General features: G+C 34.4%; 2 long non-coding RNA genes across 2 annotated transcripts; both read right to left on the bottom strand.

The window, feature by feature from the left end:
* Nucleotides 1–9,973: 9,973 nt before the first annotated feature.
* LOC126720618 (uncharacterized) lies at nt 9,974–14,516 on the bottom strand. The gene is made up of 4 exons (XR_007653539.1): nt 13,676–14,516; nt 13,402–13,501; nt 10,732–10,898; nt 9,974–10,624 (listed from the first exon to the last, which is right to left on the bottom strand). It is a non-coding gene; the product is annotated as an uncharacterized LOC126720618 (long non-coding RNA).
* Nucleotides 14,517–14,791: 275 nt separating this feature from the next.
* On the bottom strand, nt 14,792–17,372 carry LOC126720619 (uncharacterized). Its single transcript, XR_007653540.1, has 3 exons — nt 17,081–17,372; nt 16,429–16,521; nt 14,792–15,186 (listed from the first exon to the last, which is right to left on the bottom strand). It is a non-coding gene; the product is annotated as an uncharacterized LOC126720619 (long non-coding RNA).
* Between the last annotated feature and the right edge of the window lie 7,053 nt (nt 17,373–24,425).

Raw genomic sequence — 24,425 nt, 5'->3', positions numbered from 1 at the left:
TTCATAAATTAAATAATTTTCAAATAGCACACATATTATTCAACAACAAAATCTCTAGTATCAATTATTGTGATACCTACATTCACAAGCAACGCTAATTAAAATATTCACTATCAATGATATGAATTAGAATGACATAACTCTCAAAAAAAAAAATTAGAATGACATTAATTAATACTCACAACTCACACGAAAATACTCACAAAGCCTCACCAATTTTAAACAAAACCTCTCAAAAACACAAACTCACAATCCTAAAGCCCTAGTACACCCAATAACTCTCTCACGCCCACAAAACAACAAATTCTCAATACATAACAACAGTTAATCTTTCAATCCCAAATAATTGACCAACTATTATTTGAAGAAACTTAATTCATATTCTTCTAGGAACTTTCTCCTCTTCCCATGTGGGAGGAACTGTTGGCAAAAACCACCAAACCCTTTTCAACAAGGAAAATGCTAGAGATACATATTTTTTTACAAAAAAAATTTACAAACTACTAATGTGACATGTGGTTATTGGTAAATGAAAAAAATGATGTTAGTGGTAGGCCCAATAGGGGCGAAGCCATAAATTTTTGTTTGGAGGGGCTAAGTTGCGATACTAATATATTTATTAAGAGAACCTCACACACACACACACACACACACACACATATATACACAAACGCACTTTTTTTATTATACACTCACATATATACACACACTTTTTAATTTGATAAGTTATATATATACTCACACCCAACTGTAGGGAACTAAATCGAAATTCCCAATCTGTGAGAAACAAAAAAATAGAGAAAACCCCTAGAAGGGTTGTCCATGAGTGCTACGGCTTGGGCCTGTTGGCCTAAGCCTCCACTCTATGGACTAAGCCTTAGAAAATCTCCCATTAAAAAACCACGCAACATTATTCGGGTCAGGTCGGGTCGTCAACCGGATCAAACATAACTAGGCTCCACAAAACCCAACGCCAACCAAAAAAAAAAAAAATGAGCTTAATATTTTCTATCAAAATTATGTTTGATGGTAATCTTTCATAAAATAAATTCACTTTTACCATTTTCATAGTAAAATCTTTTAAATTTTCATTTTCAATACAAATTATAAAATTTTACACTAAAGTAAGTAAAAAATCTTTCAATTGAACTAATGAAATTTTCAGAAATATGAATAATTCAAAACTTGGAAGAATAAGTTAATTTCCAAATATATTTGAAGTTATCTTACTCTAACCTATTATGTGATAACTAAGAGACATTTCATGTTTAGTTTTAATGACAATATTTTTTTAATGAGTCAATAACTTGTTAATCACCATATAACGAGTTGGAAAAGATAGATTTAAACATGTTTGGTGCCAAACTTTATCAAATATTTAACAAATATAAGAGCATATTTTACAATAAAAAATAAAATTGAGAATAATAAAGTTATGTCTCTATTACTATTAGATCAATTTTTTTTTAATAGCATTATTGGATTGATTCAAATATTTTGGGGGGGGGGGGGGGGGGCAACTTTTATTTTTGTAGGCTAAATTTTGAAAACATTAAAATAATTATTTATATATATTAAAGGAAATTTCAAAATTTTGGGGGATGGCCCCCCCACCTGTATACATATTTCCGCCCTTAGGACTTAGATAAGAACTAGAAAGAAGTTGGTCACAATAACAGTCTGTAAAAATATTATAAAATAATTTGTCTATGTACCATTACTCTTTCAACAATGCCTAATATAAGGATTTTCTTTTATTATTTAATGGATAAAGGATACCCAATTTTTTTTATCAACTAAAAATCATTTTTCCTTTTATGTCAGGGATAATCCCTATCTTCCACTCCAAAAACAAATCTTTCCTTCTACATCAAGGAAACCCAAACCAAAAGTAATTACAAATTTAAAGCAATATTCAAGGACAATAAATTAATTCAATTTATTTATATAACAAATATGAGGCAGGACAAAAATATTGATAATTCATATTTACTTTATCTTTCTTGAGATATATATTTAAGTTAGTTAGTAATAAAAAAAAATAAAAAATAAAGAGCCAAGACACAAATATTGATAATTCATATTTACTTTATTTTTCTTGAGATATATATTTACTTTATTTTCCTTGTTGAAGCGGGCTATATAAGACCTCAGCGTCTCATCCTCCCATCGTCTAATGCTCATTAGGCATGCGGTTGACTTCTTATATCTATGTCCCCCGATGAAGTGTGAAGCGAACTAGGCGCTTAGGTCCTTGAAAGTACTGATGGAGTTGGGCATCAACCTGTTAAACCAAATTCTTGTAGGACCCCTTAGTGTGGTAGGGAAGGCCCTATACATGATCTCGTCTGCCACTCCTTGAAGGTGCATCAGAGTTTTGAAGGATTTCAAGTGATCTAAAAGATCCTTGGCTCTGTCGTAACTTTCTATCTGCGGCATGCGGAACTTCTGTAGTAGGGGGAAGGAGTTGACGGATGTGGTGAATGGTGAATTGATTCGGTGGACCAAATCGTTGAGGTTGCTAGACACTCTCCCCCTGAGAGTATTCATCAGAAAGTCCATCCATTCTTTCATCATTTGCATTTCTGTGACAATGTGGGGTGGAGCCGTTTTAGTGATAGATGGACGGCTCATGTCTTGTCATTCTAGTCTGCTCGAGGCATTACTAACTTCCGGCCCCTCTTGGTCTCTTCGTTCAGCAATGGTACCTTCTTAGTCTTCCTCTTGGGTACCCATCGTTGCGTTCTTCTGCCGTAGTTGTTCCTTTAGGTCTTGGTTCTATTTGGTGAGAAGCTCCACTGCTGCTGTGAGGGTTTGGACTTGCCTCTCCAGGGCAGTGGGTTGCGGCTCGTCTCCCTAAACGTTGTTAGTGGTTGCCATCAAGTGAGTAAGTACCATGCAACTCTTTGTCCAGAAAGCGTTTGTATGGCTTGTAAGTCACTGTCTTTCCCATAGACGACGCCAACTGATGATGTCGAAAAATCACCAGTGAGCCGTACAGTCCTTGCGCGCTCGAAAAAATACATGCACAACAAAAAGGAAAGACCTTATAAAGAACACCGGTGTGGTGCCAGCCGAATACCCTCCAAAGGTCAAGTCAGAATTTTTTCACCACTTTAGAGTGTCAGAGCTAGGATCAATTAGGCGTACTTGTTTTCTGAGAGTCTTAGGGTTTTTATAGTAGTGTAAAGCCAAACTCCTATGCTTCCGTAACAAGTCTTTTCTTTATAGGAAAGATCTTCATTAATGTGCATATATTCTAGAATCCTCCTAGTGTTAGAATTCTATTCATATTGGGACTCTATGGACTAGAATTAATCGTGAGACGCAAGTCGTTTCCATTTAAGGTTTCTTGGAGACCAAATAATGACCAATTGAGTGCCACGTGACCCTTTGATCCGTCCACCCTATGTCCGTTCACATAGAATCCATTCATTATTAGCCCATTTGTTTATCACTGTCAAGTCCATCTAAGTGGATCCGTCACCTCCAATTTTTTCCATCTTCAGTTAGTAATAAAAAATAAAGAGCCAGGACACAAATATTGATAATTCATATTTACTTAATTTTTCTTGAGATATTAGTTAGTAACTTAAATATATTTTTCTTGAGATATATATATTTAAGTTAGTTAGAATAACCTGCGTGTTCAAAGGAGAAGTTGCTGAAAGTAAAGGAGAAAATGCACGAAGAAGCAGTATATTTTCACGACTAAAGCCTTAAGAAGCACTCTTCTTTATTCCTTCGCAATTTTCAAGTATGCCATTCTCACTTACATACTTATATTCTGCATTCTTTAGATTTGGATTAAGAAGAATTCTCAAGACACATTTTAGAGTACATCAAAATTTTTAAATTTTTTTAGTTGATGAGAGCAGGCTGGGCTACTATTATATTAACAGTTTTGTTTACTTGGATTTACCATAAGTGAATATGGTGTATGTGGTGGAATTTGTTGAATAATTGACTTCGCTCATTTTGATTTTCTAAAAAAAAAAAAAAAAAATCATTTTGATGATTATGTATGGTTTATTGTGAAGGGTTGTGGCTAAACTTGTTGGTGGCTGCCTGTAATGTTGGCTGCTGTTGAGCAAGGGTTGAACAATGAGTTTTTGGTTCAGCCATAAGGGCCTGTTTGTAGTATTGAAACATAATTAAAATTATTAAACTATACACATTTGTATATCTATGCAATATTCAAAACCCCCTTGGTGCATGTGTGATTACCAATTAAAGAAAATTTGAACATATATGCCTTGTCAAATAAAAATCTCCTATCCGATTTTCAGTGTTCCACTTTATGCTTCACGAAGCACAGCTTGTCACACACACGCATGTATAAATAACCAAAGTTAAAATGAAAAAAAAAAATAAAAAATCTTATGGCTTATTGCAATTGATAGAGTATCAAGATGTATACTTTAAGTGGGAGAAAGGATTTTTATTCATGCTTACTGTTTCTGTTTCTTTTAACAAAAATTTCATAGTTTCTAAATGTTGTGTGTGTATGGTGTGCCAATCTGTGTGCTTCCATGTTTTTTTGTTCTTCCATCATGTGTGATGTTCCACCATTGAATTTCTTTTTAAGAGCATGATGTGCACCATTTATCAAATGCCTCACCGTTATTCTCCTTGGACTTCAAAGCTTTCGCAACTATTAGGGAATCGTCTCCAGATTTTTATCTTGTAACCCCACGTCTTTTGCAATGTCAAGTGCTACCCCTTCTACAAAAGCTTTCATTTCCTCCATCGCAGCCATAATAATTCTCACTTCTGCTCATACCTGCTATCACAAAGCATTAATCATCTCTAACCCCCAACTCCATTCCCGCTTACATGGAACTTGTACACCCTCAGTAGAGGAGGTTTCAACATGCCTCGTGTATCAACTCTAGTTTGTTCCATAATGGTAACTTGACAAAATTCTTGCTTGTATTCCACTGTATTGTCTATTATCAAATATCAATGCAATTGTTTTTCTTTTTCCCACTGCATCTTATCTAATATTTATGATTCCATAGTGTCCATGAGAATGTTAAAAATAATTTTTGACCATCCTCTCCTTGTTATTCCACTATTGCCTAAACTGTCTTGGTAAAGTCCATTTTCTTAGGGCTTCTAGCAGTTTTAGAGTGAAAGGGGTTGATCCTCTGTACCTCTTTTGCAAGCTAACATTCCCACAATGCATAGTTTACTGCTTCATTGGACTTCTTGCATACGTCGCATCTTTTCTCTTGTAAGATTTCTCCTTTCCAAATTTCCTTTGGTGGGTTGGCACACCATGCAAAGGATCTGATTTTATTTGGCAGCTTCGTTTGCCAAAATTTCTTCCATAGCATCTTTGAGCCATTGCTGTTGGAACTCTCTCCCTCATTCTCCTAATTTTTACACTCTAGGACCAGGTTATATGCATTCCTTAAAGTTAATCTACCTGTGGAATTTCCAATCCAAATTATTTTGTCCTCAAGCAGCTTGGAACACTACGGTGTTCTTCTTATTTCTGCTTCCATGGATTATATCTGTATTTTGTCTTTTTCTTTCATTATTAATTAGTTCTTCAACCCACACTTACTCATTGGGAGCTCTTTCCAGCACTTCGGTTTGTCCCCAAATGTATAACTTCTTTTACTTCAAGATTGCTTATCCATCCAAAGTATGTGTTATGTCTTGGTTTTGCTTCCAAGAATGAGCATGAGGGAAAGCATTTTGCCTTGAACACTTTGTAGAGAAGGATCAAGTGTCATGCATAAGATACCACCCTTGTTTTGCTCAAAAAGCAAGGTTAAAAGCTAAGAGGTTTCGGAAATCCATGCCCCCATGCAACTTTGATTTGCCTCCAGTCTACAATTTTGGTGAAAAATCAGTGCTGCATCTATTAGAGTGTTGACAGGGATGCTTTTAGCAACACATAATATCCAAGGTGTGGTCAGCCACGCCTCTTTCTGTCATGTGGATTCTGTATTATGAACAAAATATGAGGGACATTGATGGGGTGGAACATCCTACCTTTGTAATCACAGAGAAAATTTTGAGATTCTTGTACGGCCAAATGCAGGCTTAGAGTTGCATCCGTTAGATGTCTAAGTTGATTTTTTAGTTTTCCTCTCTTTGTGATTTTTATTCTTTGATTTGGGAATGTTCACATCCTTTGTGCCACTCTCTCTCCTCTTTTTAATAAACTTTGGACTCATCCTCCACTTGCTTAAGGATTGTGGATTTGCCTCAAATTGCTGGCAGAATCTTGGAATGGGGAATCTCAGCTCCGAATTCTTCTCTCTGGATATCCATAGCTGGTTGGAAGAAAATTGCAAGTTGGATAAAAGAACTGGATATCTTCAAATTCCTTGGAGTACTCTGTTTTCCTTTGGAGTGTGGATCTTATGGCAACACAGGAATAGAGTGGTTTTCAAAAACTTCACACCTAACCAGAATATCCACATGGAAATTGTGCAAAGAGCCACAAAGTTTTCCTACTGTGCTCAGAACATGGTAGCTAGTAAGCTTCGAGTTGAGAAATATTTACGGTGGGAGAGACCACATAGGGGTTGGTTTAAACTTAATACTGATGGATCTTGGGTAACCCGGGTGTGGCAGGTGGAGGTGGTATCCTCCGCCATGACTCAGGTTCATGAATCCAAGCTTTCTCTAGACACATAGGAAACACAACTAGTTTTCTGACTGAACTCTAGGCTTTGAGGGATGGTCTTATCATGTGTATTAATTTGCAGATTAATGCTTTAGAAATTGAGTTGGATGCTTTAGCTGTTGCAGATTTGATGAACAATTCTGGAAATTCTAAAGCTATATATTCTACTATTGTGGCTGACTGCAAGCTCCTAATTTCCCAAGTTCCCCAAGTGAAAGTGTCCCACTGCTACTAGTAAACCAACTGCTGTGCAGATGGCCTCGCCTGATTAGGATCCCAGCAAGCTTCTGATATTTTGTATTATAACTCCCCTGCCCCTTGTTTGCATGACCTTTTTCTCTCTGATTTGTATGGTGTTTATCATGTCAGGCTCTGCCCTAACACTAATGTATCTGCTTCCTATTCCTAGTTGAATGAATTTTTGTTTTAACCCAAAAAAAAAAAAAAAAAAAATAATTGGGACCCATTAGGTAATGTCTAAGTGACAGTAGATTTATCGTTTGGGTGGAGAGGAACTGGTTTGGAATCATAGAGAATCTTTTACTCAGAATATAATCCCCTTATGCTTATTGTGCGTTATATGGAGGGAGGGAAATAAACACATTATTCAATGGAGTGGAGATCTTGACTGGTGTTGAATATGTGTTTTTGAGATTATTAGTTGGATTTTCTCATATTCTTGGCACTAGAGATATGCACTTTGTTGTGGATTTTGTAGAATCCATTTATTTTAGAATGTAATTCTTATATAACCTAATTTTAGGGGAACTTTGTGTCCCACAAGTGATGTGCAGTATTGTACCCTCCATTTCTTTTAGAATGTGATTCTTATATGATATATTCTTTTGGAGATTAATAAATACTAGGACCTAAAATGCAAATACTATTGATGGCCAAAACTAAAAACAATTTCTTTTTTTATAAGTGGTTTACAAACCAAGGCATAAAGAAAAGAAAAAGAAATCAAAGTGTGTACTAAAATGAAAAGTTTTGAAGCCAAGTCTTTTACTGTTTTGCATTTTCATAAAATATGCTGGTAGTGAAGCATTGTTTGTTGCGCAGAAAACAAAAAACAAGTATCAGTCTTGTTGAACAGAGATATGAGAAAAGTTGAGGCCCCTCTTGCCTTGACAACTTAATGTTGGGTGGAACTGGCAAGACTTCATTGATGGCTTGACGCCTTCTTGATAGTGATGTCCTCCTCCCTTACAAAGCTCAAGTATTGTTTTGTTTTGTTTGTGTTTTTTGTTTAACATTTTGGACTGACTATATAATACTGAATTTCTGAAACCAATCAATACAGTCCTGTAATTTGACTGTGACAGAATAGTTGGGTTGTTTCAACTGTTCTTGTGACCGGTGCTAAAAGGTCAAGCCATACTGACATGTATGGTATTTTTTTGAAAACATTTCTTCGAATAGCTAGAATCAAATTGCGAAAAGAAATACATGTGGCTAAATTTAGCTAATCTGTTGAGGATCCATAGCCGACCGCAAATCTTGAGACTAACGATTGGTTGTTATTGTAATATTTGTGTGATGGGAAGATGAATTATATTTTGGCTCTCATTTTCTTTATTTGCCAAGAGTCTTGTAGCTTGGTGACATAGCTGGCTCTCCTTTATTTGGAAAACTAGGGTTCTTAATTTGTGTACTTTCCATCCTTTAGATTCTTAGTTGAAATAGAACTAAACTAGTACTTCCTTTTCACGTAATACTAGGATGGAAGATGAGGTTGTGGTAATGCTCCATTAAGCGTATGAGTAACTTACCAGAACAAGAAGACAAATTTAGAGTGTGTGCATCTTAAATTATCAATGCCTTTACACCAGCTTGCCTCCCCAATTGTAAAATTTTTGTTCCTTCTTAGTTTTGGAAGGATTATCTCTATGTACTTAAAAATGATTGGCTTATGAGATGTTGGTATTCTGCTGAAAAAGGAAGGCTGACTAATATTTTGTTGATATTGGGAATATATAGCAACGGGAAAGCATTTTGTTCAAGTTTAATGATTCCAAATGATATAGCAGAAAAGTTGGATCCATTTTTGGTTCCTGCATAATAGTTGTTACCCCATACCCAATCCAATAAAGCCAACAGCAGGCTTGGTTGTGCTATATAAATATATATATATATATATATATTTAAAAAAAAAAATTTTTTTTTTTTTTTTGGGAGATATGGTTGAGGTAATTTACTGCTTCAATAGATTTTATCGACTATTGCCCATTTGATGCAATATGGTTTTGTTTTGTTGTAGAAGTAACAACATGTAAAATATTATTATATTTGTATAATTGTTATTTTTACATTCTAGGAACTCTTGTAAATATTTTCACTATCATGACAGTTATTATTTATTTTCTAAGTACAAACATTGAATTATATTATTGACTCATCTTTATATGCTAAAATTATAAATTGATGCATATTAATCATCTGCTTTTCAGAATTTCCTTGATACTGTCTTTTGGACCTATTAGATGGGGACAGTCCGAAATTCATACTTGTTAGCATCTTGTGGTTTTGTTATATTTTTTATCAAATAACCTATAAAAAGCAAAGTTAGATGTAGCAAATGCATACCTTGCCCTTTTCAGGAACCTTGCCTAATTTTCAGTAGTGATCTGACGTTGGAGGGGTGTTATGCGTGAAGAACAAAGGAACATATAATAATGCTAGCCAGATTAACTAATATATCAAACCTAAATTGAGATAGCACATATAGATCAGGAAAGAATAGTTGTCAATGGATTCTCTGGATCAGACCACCATTGGCATCAAAATTTTGTCCAAATTATGAAACTAACTGATGGGCAAGGAAGCTGTAAATATGACATTGAGCTTGAGTCATGCCTCGAGAAGATAAAGAAGAACTTCACTACTTGCATATTGGGCTTGTGGGAAATTTGTCGCGCAAGTGCGTATCTACACATGGATTGAGCCACTCATGACTTCGGATGTGCATAACTAAAAGCATACCTAAACCTTCTGCAGGCATGATAAGTGTAATTGATTACTAACTGATGACAATAAAACATAATGGAATCTGATTAAAAGCTATGCCTATGAGCCACTTTTAAATTATACTTGATGATTAAAGCAATAAATAAAATTATAGACAAATCTATTTCTTTGTTTCACGACGTAGAATTGTAGACTTTCGCAGTTCTGAAATTCAAACTCAAAAAAGAATTAACTGACATCTCCTTCCGATGACGAATAATCAGCCAAAACTTGTTAGAAATACTAACACCCAATTAATTTTAATTTGGATGTTGCAGCATAGATTATGATATCCCCAAATATTAGTTCGCTTTTGGTAACTTTCCAAACATTGTAATTCTATATTTCTAAAGAACTCAACAACCACAACATATTTCATCATTGTGTCTAATGTCTATTCTATGCCATTGCTTCTATATATACACTCAAATTAGCACAGGCAAGAAGTTTAGAAGTCACTGCATCTACAATCAAACATTGAACTTAAAGAGAAGTTCATATAAAAAAAATAACGATGTCAAGAGTCAATTTCGGTCAAGACTATCACTTAGGAACTGACCAAAGGCAAGGAGCAGTTCTGTCGGATCTGACCTTGAGATCCAGCCAAAACATTAAGCCCTGACATCTTCATCATTGCCCAAGCAAAGTCCAGTCTTGCGGTTGATCCGTCATCTGATGCATAAGCCCTTACCAGTCTTGTGGTCTTCTCATTAGCTAGCTACTACCGATCAGCAAAAAGGAGTCCTCTCCCCTTTTTAATGATTGGCTGTGAAGTGATGCAGATTCACTCATTTCCAATGATTCCATGGTTTAAGAAGAAGGCTGAGTGGTGGTCCTATTACTGTCTTGGCACCTCATTCTCATGTCAGTGAGGAAATCAGAAGCTCTGGTTGGGTCACCTGTCCTATCCCCTTGAAGTCATAGAGGTGTTTCTGTATGAACTCATAGCCAATCTTCCCAATTTTGAATGCACTTCAGATGATCAAGAAACCGATGCAAACCAAAGCAACATTTTAAACCTTTTTCAATTCCATAAAACAAGGGCATAAAATGAGAAAAGGCAGAGAACTAGTAAGTACCTAAAAGATAGACTATTTCTCTTTCATCAAAACCTCTTAAGGCCAAAAGGGGGAAGTGTCTGTATAATATTATCATCCAGTCATGCAATCTCGGCCAGTGCTTTGTTGAAGTATGAATAAATGTTGTCCCTTCGGCCTGTTAAAACTGGATAGAAAGGGCCACGAGCCTGCGATGTCAAGTAAAACAGTTTACATCAGAGAACTCCAATAAAAAGAACAGCTAAATATTGCAAAATAAATAAATAAAGAGAAAACAGAGAGAAGCATAAAATAGCTATCCTCAGCTTGGCTGCTGAGAAGTGAAGGTGAAGGGTTTGGTCCCCCAATAAAGGAGAAAAGATTCAACTTAACCAAGTGTAATGTAATTACTTGGCTGCAAGAAGTTAAAGAATCAACCAAGAACATCAAATTTGTTTTTTTATCTTTTCACCTTCAAAGAAACTGGTATAATGTGGACAGAGAAGAATCAACTGGGGACAAAAGATATATAGGGAAGCACAATATACACACACACACACACACACACACAAGTCATGAGAGAGAGAGAGAGAGGGGAATGGATTGGAAATCATAAAAAGAAAATTATTAACAATAGAATCATGAATCAATATCAAAATGTTATGTGAAAGAGTTATCAAAATAGAAGTGTCCATCATTATTAGTTTTGCCAACAAAATAATACGTACAAGATATTTGAGGAGGGGATAAAAAAATTTTGAAGGAGGAAGAAATGAAATTTTGGTTACTTCGAGGAAACCAATACCTCCAAATTTGATAAAATGGACTTTTTCAAGGGAGTCCACCTCTTACACAACATGTGTTTTAATTGAAATAATATCTGATCATGTTTTCAAAAACCCCCTGCTGAATTTATCAAATTGGAGACTTGGGTTGCCACAAAGCAATTATAATTCTATTTCATCCTTCTCTATATCGTTTACTTTTTCTCTCAAAATATTTGCATGTATCAACTTACCTGATCTAGATGTCAGCTAATAAACTGAATCCGCTCCTCCCAAATTCATCTCATACAATTTGATTTGAATGGTTAGTAAGCTTTTAGACCTGGCAGGCAACCAATTCCAGCTGCCTTCCCATTTAACCAATATTAAACTAATTTGGAAGCAAAGTTAACAATGCAATAGTTTTCTCTTCAACAAAATCGAATTCATTAATATACTAGAAGACCAAATAACTACATGCAACAGAACATCTTAATAAGATGGAACAAAAAAAAGTAGACTCTAAATTTAACCAGCATGTTTATCGGTGTTCATGCGTATCCTTTCATTCATTCCTCCATGTGCAAATTCATGTATAGCTAAGTTAGCTAAAAACTTTTGTGCTAACCTATTGCTATTTGTGCCAAGTGCTCAACAACTTGGGGAATTCATAATTTCCTAATATAACATGTTTTGTTCAAAATAAAGGATGATTTGAAAACAACCTCAGTGATTAAAAGTTTCGATGAGGGGATTTCTAAAAGAGCACATATGAGACTGTATTTGTTCCTATAGTAGATTTATCAGCCTTTGGAATTAAATTATTTATTTGTCAAATTTCATTTCAATCAAGAAATGAAAAACCAAAAGAAAATTGACCTCCATGAACAATAAGGGTAATGAAAAATCCTGAAAGTAATCCAGTTAGGTCATGTTTTGTACGCCTTTTGAAGTTGGTCAATTATTAACATAGGTGGTATGAGTTGTCCTTGAAGAGCCCCTTAGAGTAATTTGATTTAGTCCAAGAAATAAGTAACGTGCCCACTTTTGGTAAGGTTTTCCAATTATATATGCCACATTTGTAGTATAGATGCTCCCTCCACCCATGTAATGATGGAGGTAAACAGTATGTGTTTTGACCATATGAGCCCCTTTCCTCTTGACATGAGAGATTATTGTCACACCATCTGTAAAGCAATAGGTGCATATTCTGAACTGTTTCAAAAGTGTATCTAGTCATACCAAATTTGGTTAACGGTCCAATGGCTTGTTGGAGATTTGGAAATACCTAGATTATATTGCTCTACTATTAATTGTGTTTGGATTAACTTTTCGCTTATTTGCTGATTGTTGAAAATGTTCAAAACGTACAGTTGTAGCTATAAATGTAAATTTTTAAAAACTATGCAAGAGGAGAACCAGGTGATACACTAGAGCAGATAACTACTTCCATAAGGCTTTGGATATTAATTTCTAACTTTTATCTGAAATTAATATTTCTGGAAAACTTACTGCTGAAAATACCATGTTTACTTTAATAATTTTTTTGCGGATGAATAATAGAATTTCATTTTAAACCAGTATGAAAGTACAAAAGTATAATTCTAGGGCTATTAACTAGCCAAAAACAAAATGATATTGTTAGACAACAATGGGGCTATTAACTAGACTACTATTAGAAGCATCTAAAATAACTTTAGGAATGTTAACTCCAGATATTCGATGAATCCAACAAACACTATATATATTCTTTATTGCACATTGTTTAACTAATAATCATAAGGATCTCAGCAGCAACAACAACAACAATACAAATACAAATACAAATGACAATATTGTAAACTTACAATACACCCAAAGTATTTACTACTTCATGCAAACAATAGAGCCACCCCATTTAAAATGTTCAACCATGACAAAGTATTGGGGTAGAGAAATGTGTTCTTACGCTATAGCATAAACTAGGGCTAGACCAAAACGTGCAGTTCTGCAATAGTGAGCGAGTTTACTTTGTTGTGTAGCTATTGCTAGCATAAAAGCTTATCCACCTGTAAGCAAAGGTTTTTCATCATTAGCACAAGTACAAACATTTTTGGCCAATGGAAAGTAAATTAAAAATGAACAATCTGTTTGACAATATAAAAAGAAATTTTTTTAAGGAAACAATATTATGAAATAGTGCATTTTCTAATATATTAGTGTTGAAGTCCTAAAGAATATACCTTAAATCACTATTTGTTTCCACCAAACTCTTCTTGGACTAATTCCTTTGTGAGCATTCTTCTTGGATCTTCGTACCTTGTGTTGTTCTTTGCCAACCACATTTACTAGCCATTTTGGATGTTTACTTGAGAATTGAAGGTAACCTATAGTCAATCCGAACATGAACCCTCATCCGTACCCCAACAATACAACTTTCCAATGAAACCAATTCCCAAACTTGAAATCATCATCTTGAATGGTTAATGATGGCATGGTTGTTGTCCCTCAACATTGTCACAAAGTCTTGTTAATGGAAATCCACGTAACCCCAACCCCAAGTTTCCAAAGTAAGAAACATTTGCAAATGTATTGAACTGATTACCAACAGGTATTGGCCCCACAAGACGATTTTATGATAGATTTAAAACTTCAAGATATGTAATATCTACTAACTGTCTTGGAATTTCTCCTATGACCATGTTTGAGGAGAGATCTAACCATTCAAGATTGCTCAAACTTCCCAATGTTGGAGGCATATGACCTATAGGGTTATTGTGTGAAAAGTTAAGCCCCTTGAGTGACTTAAGCATTCCAATTGACTTTGGAATCTCCCCCTTGATAATATTGTTTGAGAAATCAATGGTTGTAAAGAGATTTTGGATTTTCACCATTTCAGTATAAAATCCTTTCATGGTGTCCATCACAGAATCGTGATAATAGCTTTCACCCATATATTTCAATTTACCATTATTTGCATTCATGCCCATCATGGCTTTGAAATGATTGAAATATTTTGTTGGCAAAAGACCATGGAATTCATTGTGTGAGAGGTCTATGATTTGCAAATTAGGGAAAGAGAATTTGGTTTTGGGACTGGCTATGGCACCATGAAACTTGTTTGATCGCAAAACAAGAACTCGTAACTCTGGAAGACTCTCCAACCAATGAGGGAAGGTGCCACTTATCTTGTTGTTACCAAGATCTAGTACTTCCAACCCTTCCAATTGATTGCCATTGAGGTTAAGACTTCTCAAGTAGTTTCCCTTTGCAAAAGTTGTTGGAATGGTGCCATTAAGTTTGTTACTTCTCATAGTCTTAAACTTAATGGCACCATTCCAACAACTTTTGCAAAGGGAAACTACTTGAGAAGTCTTAACCTCAATGACAATCAATTGGAAGGGTTGGAAGTACTAGATCTTGGTAACAACAAGATAAGTGGCACCTTCCCTCATTGGTTGGAGAGTCTTCCAGAGTTACGAGTTCTTGTTTTGCGATCAAACAAGTTTCATGGTGCCATAGCCAGTCCCAAAACCAAATTCTCTTTCCCTAATTTGCGAATCATAGACCTCTCACACAATGAATTCCATGGTCTTTTGCCAACAAAATATTTCAATCATTTCAAAGCCATGATGGGCATGAATACAAATAAAAAGCCTACCTATTATTATTGATCACTTAGCTAGCCTGGAAGAAGAATAGCATCAAATCTGTCTGCTCCAAACATCCCCAAAATTGGATAGAGTGGAAGACCCTACAAATAATTCAAACATAACTTAGTGCTATTTGATCTAAAAAACATTTAAGCATAATTCAACTTCAAATTCTAATGGATGTGGCTGAAGCTTATGACCCACAGCCTCATTCTCCCTTTCTCTTTTTTTCTTTATTTTCTTGGTAAATACTACTCTTTGAAGAAGTCAATAATAAGCAAAATTAGACACAACAAGTAAGGAAAAAAAAAATTTTAAACATGAGTAGGAAGTGCAAAGAAAGCAAGAAAGAAATTAAACCTATAAACAATACATGCACACAAAATTTGTTGTATATCAAAGAAAATGACATATTAGTCAGTTCATGGAGTCAAGTTAAGTTTTCTACAATCACAGAATAAATTAATTATGCCATATGTAAAGGAAGAATCATGCTCTATAGACTATAATTATGAAATTATATACTAATTTAAGTCATCAAGAATATGTCAATCAGTTCATTCATATTGAAGACTAATTTTGCAAGTATCACCAGAATTTGATAATTTCAATTATTGGGGGCATTGCTCTCTCTTTCATATTTCAATAATTCAATCAAAACTACATCTCCTAACCGTATTTTTTTGCAAGAATATAACCAGAATAACTCGTAAATTAGCGTTGTTTCTCTCTCTCTCTCTCTCTCTCTCTCTCTCTCTCTCTCTCTCTCTTTTATTTTATTTTATCAAGTTAAGGTAGTTTTTCATTTGTGGTCGAGATTTTCCTTCTTAAGTTTGGATGGAGGGGGAATAGAGGAGTGTAGAGTAGTTTTGGCTTGGTCTTCTTCTTCTATTTTGTTTAGAATTGGTTTTCTTTGGAGTATTTGGGTTAATCTCCATATTTATAACCAAATTATTCATTTCCATAAAAATTTGATTTTAAATAGCCATAGTATAACTACTCAGGTTTATGATCATATATCAAATTTAAAAGGAATTTCATCGAACATATATCATGCAACACCAAAAGAACAGGTAATTTTAGATTTAAATAAATATTATCAGAAAATTTTCCGCTATAACCAAATTAATAATTTCCATTAAAAAATTAATTTTTTACAACCATAGTATAGCTACTCAGATTTTGCGCAACATAAGGAGGGAAAAAAGGTTGAGTGAAAAGATCTCACATCAAATTTAATAGTAATTTCATCAAGCATATGTCATGCAACACCAAACGAACAACTATAGAATAAGTTAATTCAAAGCAACCCAAAAAGATGATGATTCAGAAAAAGCACTTACCATTTCATCCCATCTAGCAATCAAGTTCCCAACAGATAAGCCCATGAGTACAGAATATTGGCCAACAGCTTTGATGACCCTGAAACTGAAATTCTGCATTTTGATTGAACAATGAGAAAAATAGTATGAGACCCAAGATAAAAATAAATAAATAAAAACCAAATTTCAACCACAAATTTAAAACTATCTTAGGAGACACAGTTTTGATTGAAATTGACAAAACCCACCACAGGCTCCAAACCCATCAGACTATGCCGATCGTTCAAAAAAAAACATTCCCAAACATAACCCTAAATCATATTTAACGGGAAAATTTATAAAACAAAATTAAAAATTCACCGGTCATGTTTTCAGAGGAAAACTGGTCTGACGGTGGTATAGGCCCTCAGATTTTTCCAAATTTTTTTTTTTTGGAGTTGCTACAGTAGCTCTCTTGACTTGGAGAGCACTGTAGCAACTCCAAATGAATTTTTCTCCTTTAAAAAAATCAAACAACTCAATAAAAAACAATTCTTTCTCACTCATAGACTCAAACGTCTCACGTAATCAAAACACAAAACACAAAACAAAATCTATTTCTTATTATAACAGCAAGGTTGAATCAGAACAGGAAAATAAGGAAAAAAAAAAAAAAAGGTTAAGCCGATCTGACCCATTCTGGCGGTGGGGAGGCGGACGAGGCGCTGCTACACAAATCAAAGATTGCAACAGCAACCCCAGAGAACCAGAGCAAATCACAAATTCACAAAACAATGGTGCAGCCCCAGGTTCCTCTCCTCTATGAAAATTGATAAACTGAGGAGGTGAATGAAACAAACGATTAAGAAGATCCGAAGATGACAAGGGAGAAACAAGAACTTGAGAGCTCTAGTAGCACGGCAAGGGAAAAGATTAAAAAAAAAAAAAAAGATGAAGATGAAGAGAAAAGACAACGATGAGAGGAAAGGAAGCTGCAAGACGTGGGGTATTTAAAGAGTAAGAAAAGAAGCTTCAAGCGGCCCATTTGGATTGAGTTCCTGAAACTTAAAACTGAAAATACTGTAGCAAAATAATTTTTAAATATGTGAATAGTATTGTGGAACCCATTTTTAATATTTTTTAATGTATGAACAGTACTGCTACAATGATGAACAGTGCATAAACAGTGACAAAACAGTGCATGAACGGTAAAATTTATCTCATGAACAGTAAATTTTACTCCCTTAAACGTGTGAAAGCAAAAAAACAAAAGAAAAGAAAACGTGACGCGGGATTCAGCGGAAACGCTGAATCAAAACGCTCACAAGATGTGGTCGGATATATGTGGTGGGGGGGTTAAAGTCCTTGCAAAATAATATTATTAAAATAATATCAATAATATATTTTATTTTTATTATTATTATTATTATTGTTATTATTATTAAGTTTTTTTTTAAGTAAGTATTATGAAATAGTTGATTTAAGTATGAAATAAACTCCTTTATATATATTGTTCTTTTTGGTAATTTATTACTCAAACCATCACTTTAATAAGTGTTAATCAAATACTCAACGTTTTCAAAAAACATTTTTTAACATCTTTTACCAAACACTTAGTTTTTTCAAAAACTCCAATTTCATAACGCACTTTTTCAAAAAGCACAATATCAAAAAGCTCAACCAAACTCTAACTGTGAATTAAATAGAATAACATGTCTCAATTTTTTCTTTTTTCTTTTTTTGATAAAAAGAAAGGTTGAAGTTGAGTAATCAATTGGGTGTGAAAATGTGTGGTCTTTAAAATTTTGGATTTTTTTTTTTTTTTGGTATGTAATCGTGTGATATGGTATTTAATATTAGATAGGTTTCTTTTTTTTGAGAAAAAATAGAAAGAGATAATTAATTAATTAATTAATTGCAAGTTATTTAATAATTAAATAACAATAATAATAATAATAATAATAATCTAAAAAAATAAGTTGTAAAAAATTTAATGCATAAATTCATTCCAAATTACACAGATTTGATAAATTTCAAGACTTAAGAAGATTTGATAAATGAAAAATAATGCAAGCATGAAAAATATGATCACTAAAAAAAAACCATTGGAAAGTATGATTGTTGAAAAATTTTAAAATGTTACCATTGGGGGATTTAAAAATATAGTTATTGGCAATTAGAAAAATATAATTGTGGGGGCCGGTTAATCAATAAATTATTAAAGTCTAGTTAATTGGGCTTGTGGCCCATCCAAGGACGTAAAGCTGTCCGAGGAGGCCCATATTAGGTTGTAAGGGTAACCAAACAGAAGGAAGAGTAGATATCACGTCAAGTGAGTTCAGTATTCGTCCGAGGACAAAATCCTTCTCGGCAATATGAGTCCGAGGATGACCAGAACGCCACCTTGTTACAAACGTACTTCGGAGTTACGTTACCACTAAAAGTAGGATATGGGACCAAGGGTAAGAAAGAAAAGGCAAACAAATATCTATAACGACACCTGCCACCGCACTAATTGCCTCTCAACCAACTCTTTGACCGCATTAATGTGGAGGTGATGCTTGAACAGTGATGAAGCAGCCTTACAGCTGCTAGTTGGAGATTCCAGAAGGTGTTAGATGGGACAGAAAGAAATCCCCTGAACCCAACTTATACGTGTGTGGTGAAAATGATATTAAGAGAGCAGTATATAACATGAAAGAAAGCTTTGAGGAAGGGGGATCGGAACATCAAAAAGAAACAAAAAGTACTCAGAAGAAAACCTTAGAAACCAAAGTACTGAACTCATTTAAAAGAAAAACTAATTGTTATATCAGGGCTAATCCATCTATAAACATGAGGTTGAATCGCTTTTCTTTTAGAGTGAACCTAGTTCTTGGACGCCCACGCTCTACAAATTTTATTGTTTGGGCCTTTAACGTACGAACCCAATACCAGTTTGGGATCGTTACAAATTGAGTCCTTACAATAATTGTTGGGAATGCATAAAGAAATATTAAAAAAAGAATAAATGAAAATTAAAGAAAGAATGAAAAAAAAATTTTAAATGGGATAGAGAGTTTGTTGGAATATATATATTTAAAAAAGTAAGTAGGTAAAAAGTAAATGTAATTGTTCACTCTCCAAACAGTATAAAAATTTAGAGAAGTTGTTAGAGATACTCTTAGACTACTTGGTTCAATGGAAGGGAAGGGAAAGGAAGAGAAGAGAAAAGAAAAGTAAGGAAAAGAAAAAAGAGTGGGGGAAAGAAAGTATTTCCTTTAGTGTGTTTGGATACGAAGAGAAACAGAAAGGAAAGATGTGAGGTATAAATGTCATTTCACAAAAATAGACAAGACCTTTTAAGGGTATAAGGGTAATTTTAAGGGAAAAAAATGGAATCTACAAAATCCTTTTTCCCTCCCATTCTTCCTTCTTTTTGTTTTCTTTTCTATCCAAACAAAGGAAAGTCATTCCTTTCTTCTTCTTGTTTCCTTCCTCTTTCATCAAACCAAACAAAGCCTTAATCCACAAAACGAAAAGGCACGTGTTTTCGGTGTTTTTAAAAGTAATCACAAGATAAATTTGTATAGTTACGTGAATTAGTAAACGAAAAGCTTGACATTTCACTTTTATATTATTATATATGAGAAATGTTAACTCCACAACATTTTCATAATATTTTCACAACAAATTCAATGTGGTAAGCTGTTATTAGTGGGGTAAAAAAGTAATTTCAGTGATAGGTTCAAATTAGAACAAATAACAACTAACCACCTACGATTTGTTGTAAAAATATTGTGGACGTAGCACCTTTTTTATTATATAGATTTAGATTTAGATTTATATATAGAAATAGATTACTGTAATTTGGGGTTAGTGGAAGCGCATTCACTTGAACAAGAAAAATAAAACATTCCCAAGAGACAACAATATTTAATGTGGTTGGTCCATTTCACGCATACATCCATGAGGAACACCAACCAAAATATCCGCTATGAATGATATGAAATGTATCATAATTAAAGAGAGTTTTTTTTTTTTTTTTTTTTTTTAAAACAACCTTATATTTTAAGAGTATATAACATTAGTTACAATTCTTCTTTCTTATAATAACTAAATCTTATATTAATTACTTTCTCAAAAAAAAAAATCTTATATTAATTACATTTTTTTTTTTATAATTAAATAATTTTCAAATAGCACACATATTGTTTAACAACAAAATCTCTAATATCAATTATTGTGATACCTACATTCACAGGCAACACTAATTAAAAAATTCACTATCAATGATATGAATTAGAACGACATTAATTAATACTCACAACTCACACGAAAATACTCACAAAGCCTCACCAACATAAACAAAACCTCTCACAAACACAAACTCATAATCCTAAAGCCCTAGTACACGCAATAACTCACACCCACAAAATAACAAATTCTTAATACATAACAACGGGTAATCTTTCAATCCCAAATAATTGACCAACTATTATTCGAAGAAACCTAATTCATATTCTTCTAGGAACTTTCTCCTCTTCCCATTTGGGAGGAACCATTGGCAAAAACCACCAAACCCTTTTCAACATGGAAAATGCTAGAGATACATACTTTTTTACCCAAAAAAAAAAAAAATTACAAACTACTAATGTGACATGTGGTTATTGGTAAATGAAAAAAATGATGTTAATGGTGGGCCCAACAGGGGAGAAGCCATAAATTTTTGTTTGGGGGGGCTAAGTTGCGATACTAATATATTTATCAAGACAACCTCTCACACATACACACATATATATACACACACACGCACTTTTTTTATTATACACTCACATATATACACACCTTTTTTTTTTTTTTTTTTGGATGTGAAAACCAACAACTTTAAAAGTTATATTAAGTGTGGGAGGCAAGGATTAGGGTTTAAGTCTCCAAGACTTTTTATCTTGTATAAAAAAAAAAAGTTATATTAGGTGTAACTTGAAGTCTTGAACCCATCTTAATATATATATATATATATATATATTGTAAAGTTGTGATTTACAACTATTTTTGTGTTGGCTTTAATTCCGTGCCAAATTTGATTGTAATTATGTTCAATCTTATGTACCCTGTATTTTATGCAGAATTTCTTTGTAAGGGTTGTGTGTGTGAGAGAGAGCGTGAAGACTCAAGGAAAATTGAAGACCAAAGATGTTTTCGAGGGTAGCTCGTGAGCAGCCTTCCCGTGAAGTGAAGCATGTGCTCAACACATGACTAGAATGTGAAGAGTCATGACAGATGGTGACAGCTGGTTTTCGCGAGTGCGTCGCGGGTAAGGCCTTCCTGCGAGATACCCGCGAAACATTCTGTTTTGCTATTTTGTCATATTTGCTCCACTACATCCTCACTCACACTATATATACCATCATTACCCACATATGTTAAGGAATGCTTTCAGAGAGAAAACTCTAGCCACAAAACCTTTGAGAGTTAGAAATTTTCATACCCATAATCCTCCACACAATTCATTGTGGTTTTCCTCAACTCCTACCTCTCCATTTCCAAATCCTTGAGAGGTTGATAGCCCAAATACTTATTACACCTAATCTGAGTGTAAAGTGAGGTTTTGGTGCTGCTGGGAAGTATTGAAAGAAGCCATTTGTTTGGTGGATACAACCAGGTGGAATTGCGTGATCCGGAGAGCTAGAGAAGACAAGGCTTGGGGAAGTCAGTTGGTAGCAGGAGCTTGGAGGGCTCGAGTACATGAGGTAGACTAAGCTTGGAAGGTCTTTTGTTATTCGTGTACTCCAACTTATTCTCTAGTGGATCAATTTACCGCTTGGAAGGCGGCGGAGAGGTTTTTCACCAAGTACTTCGGTTTCCTCTTCGATAACACATTGGAGTGTTATTTTATGTTTGCATTCTTCTTCCCCACTCTTTTAGCTTTCATTTTACTGCTGTGACTTGATGAATAAGGCTTAGAGTAGTTTTATTGTTTGTTCACTCGCATTTACTCTATTCCGCACTTAGTTTAAGTTAGAGTAAAATCAACCGAGTCGTAAGTTTTAATTTGGGGGTCTAAACAACTCTTGTGTATTCACATAATTTCAAGCTTTCATATATATATATATATATATATATAATTGATTATCTCTTTCTTCTCCCCTCTACTCTCCTTTTTTTTTTATACTTTTTTGTTCTCCTTTTTTCCGTCGTTTTCCTTTTCCTTAATATATTTTAGCCTCATTCCTATTTTGTTACATGTTATTTTATCTATCTATCTATACTATTAATAAGAGGATTCTCTATTTGATTCTCAACATTTTGTGTACTAAAATATTCTCACACAAATTCTTAAATTCTTTAAAATACCCCTATCTTTTTGTTTTGTTTTGTTTTTTGTTTTTTTTTTTTCGTTGTTTTCCTTTTCCTTAATATATTTTAGCCTCATTCCTATTTTGTTACATGTTATTTTATCTATCTATCTATACTATTAATAAGAGAATTCTCTATTTGATTTTCAACATTTTGTGTACTAAAATATCCTCACACAAATTCTTAAATTCTTTAAAATACCCCTATCTTTTAGTTTTATTTTTTTTCTTTTTTTGAGAGAAAACGATAGTAGACTTTATTAATTAAGAAACTAGATATACAATGGGAAAGAGAAATAGGGACATATGACCCCATTTTTCTCTTTTGCATCACTAGCATACGCTAGAGAAGCACGATTACATTGTAAAGAACAAAGAAAGAAAAGAAAAAGAAAAACTTCAAAATCCAAATAACAGTAAGAAAAACACACAAAACCTTGCTCATTCTCCATAGTTCTATGTTTCTTTTCTCCCTTAACACTCGTAGCCTCCTTATTCATATTTTCTACTTGATTCCTTTTATGCCCAGGTTCCACGTCAACAATTGGAGAATTGATAAGAGTCTGAGGTCTTGTGACAAGCCCCTTCCAATTCATCATTGCTTTTGGGCTTCCAATTGTAGACTTCTCCACGGACTCAACTCTTTTTGGGCTATGCAAGGATTGACTCACATTTATCTATATTACCACTTCTTTTGGGCTGACCCTTACCAGTGGTCTTGTTTCCTTTCACTTTACCGCAACCAACCTTGAAACCTATATCTGATCCCTTAAAAATCGATGTGCCTTGTTTCCCCATTAAGTCACAATTGAGGATGACAGTATCCTCATCCATGACTACCACCTCAATCAATTTAGAGGAAATCACGCTATTATCTGGCACGCAGTTAGTTGGAGTCGTTTTTAAATTTGAAAACTTTGAATCGATTTGGATGGCACGATCAATTTCCGTAATCAACTCCTCAGAAACCGGAACGTGATTCTTCATAGGCAAAATTGCATCCTTCTCGACTGAAATACCAACATCTGTCGGAGCACCATCGAAACTATCATCTTCAGGTAAACTGCCCACTTGCGTTGAAGATATCCTTCCATTTCCACTTCCAATTGTTGGATAAACCTGCTCATTTATCTTCCTTTGTGAAGAACCCCGATACCCCTGATCAGTTTAGACATCATCATCCTGCTGTCCCGGGCTACGTCTTGCTTTGTTTGTATTACCATAATTTCTATGATACCCCGCCTTCAACCACTCCCCATGAGGAAGACACCCCTATTTTCGATCCCTTTGAACAGAGAAATCCTTAATTTCATGACCAATCTGACCACACTAATAACAAAGCCCAACTAAACGTTCGTACTTGAAACCAATACAAACCTTATCTCCTTCAGGACTGGCGACAACTCCTCCTTCACGTAATGGTTTATCCAGTACTTCTCCCAAACCACTGCCAATTTCCCTGCCCATCTCTTCCAATAACAAATCAAAAGGTAAACCCTATACCTGAACCCACATCGGCATTGAAGTGAATCTAACCGAAATGGCTGTCATACCTCTCTCCCATCTTCGTAATGCCAGAGGGTGGTCCTCAAAACTCCACGGACCATTTGCTAGCACCCACTTCAACTGACTCTCCATTGAAAATTTGAATTGAAAAAGATCATCCCCCACGTCAACAATGCGTAAGTCTGAGCCCAACCT

Source organism: Quercus robur, chromosome 4, assembly GCF_932294415.1.
Source record: "Quercus robur chromosome 4, dhQueRobu3.1, whole genome shotgun sequence".
Classification (NCBI taxonomy): domain Eukaryota; kingdom Viridiplantae; phylum Streptophyta; class Magnoliopsida; order Fagales; family Fagaceae; genus Quercus; species Quercus robur.
This window is presented reverse-complemented; position numbering and strand designations above follow the sequence as displayed.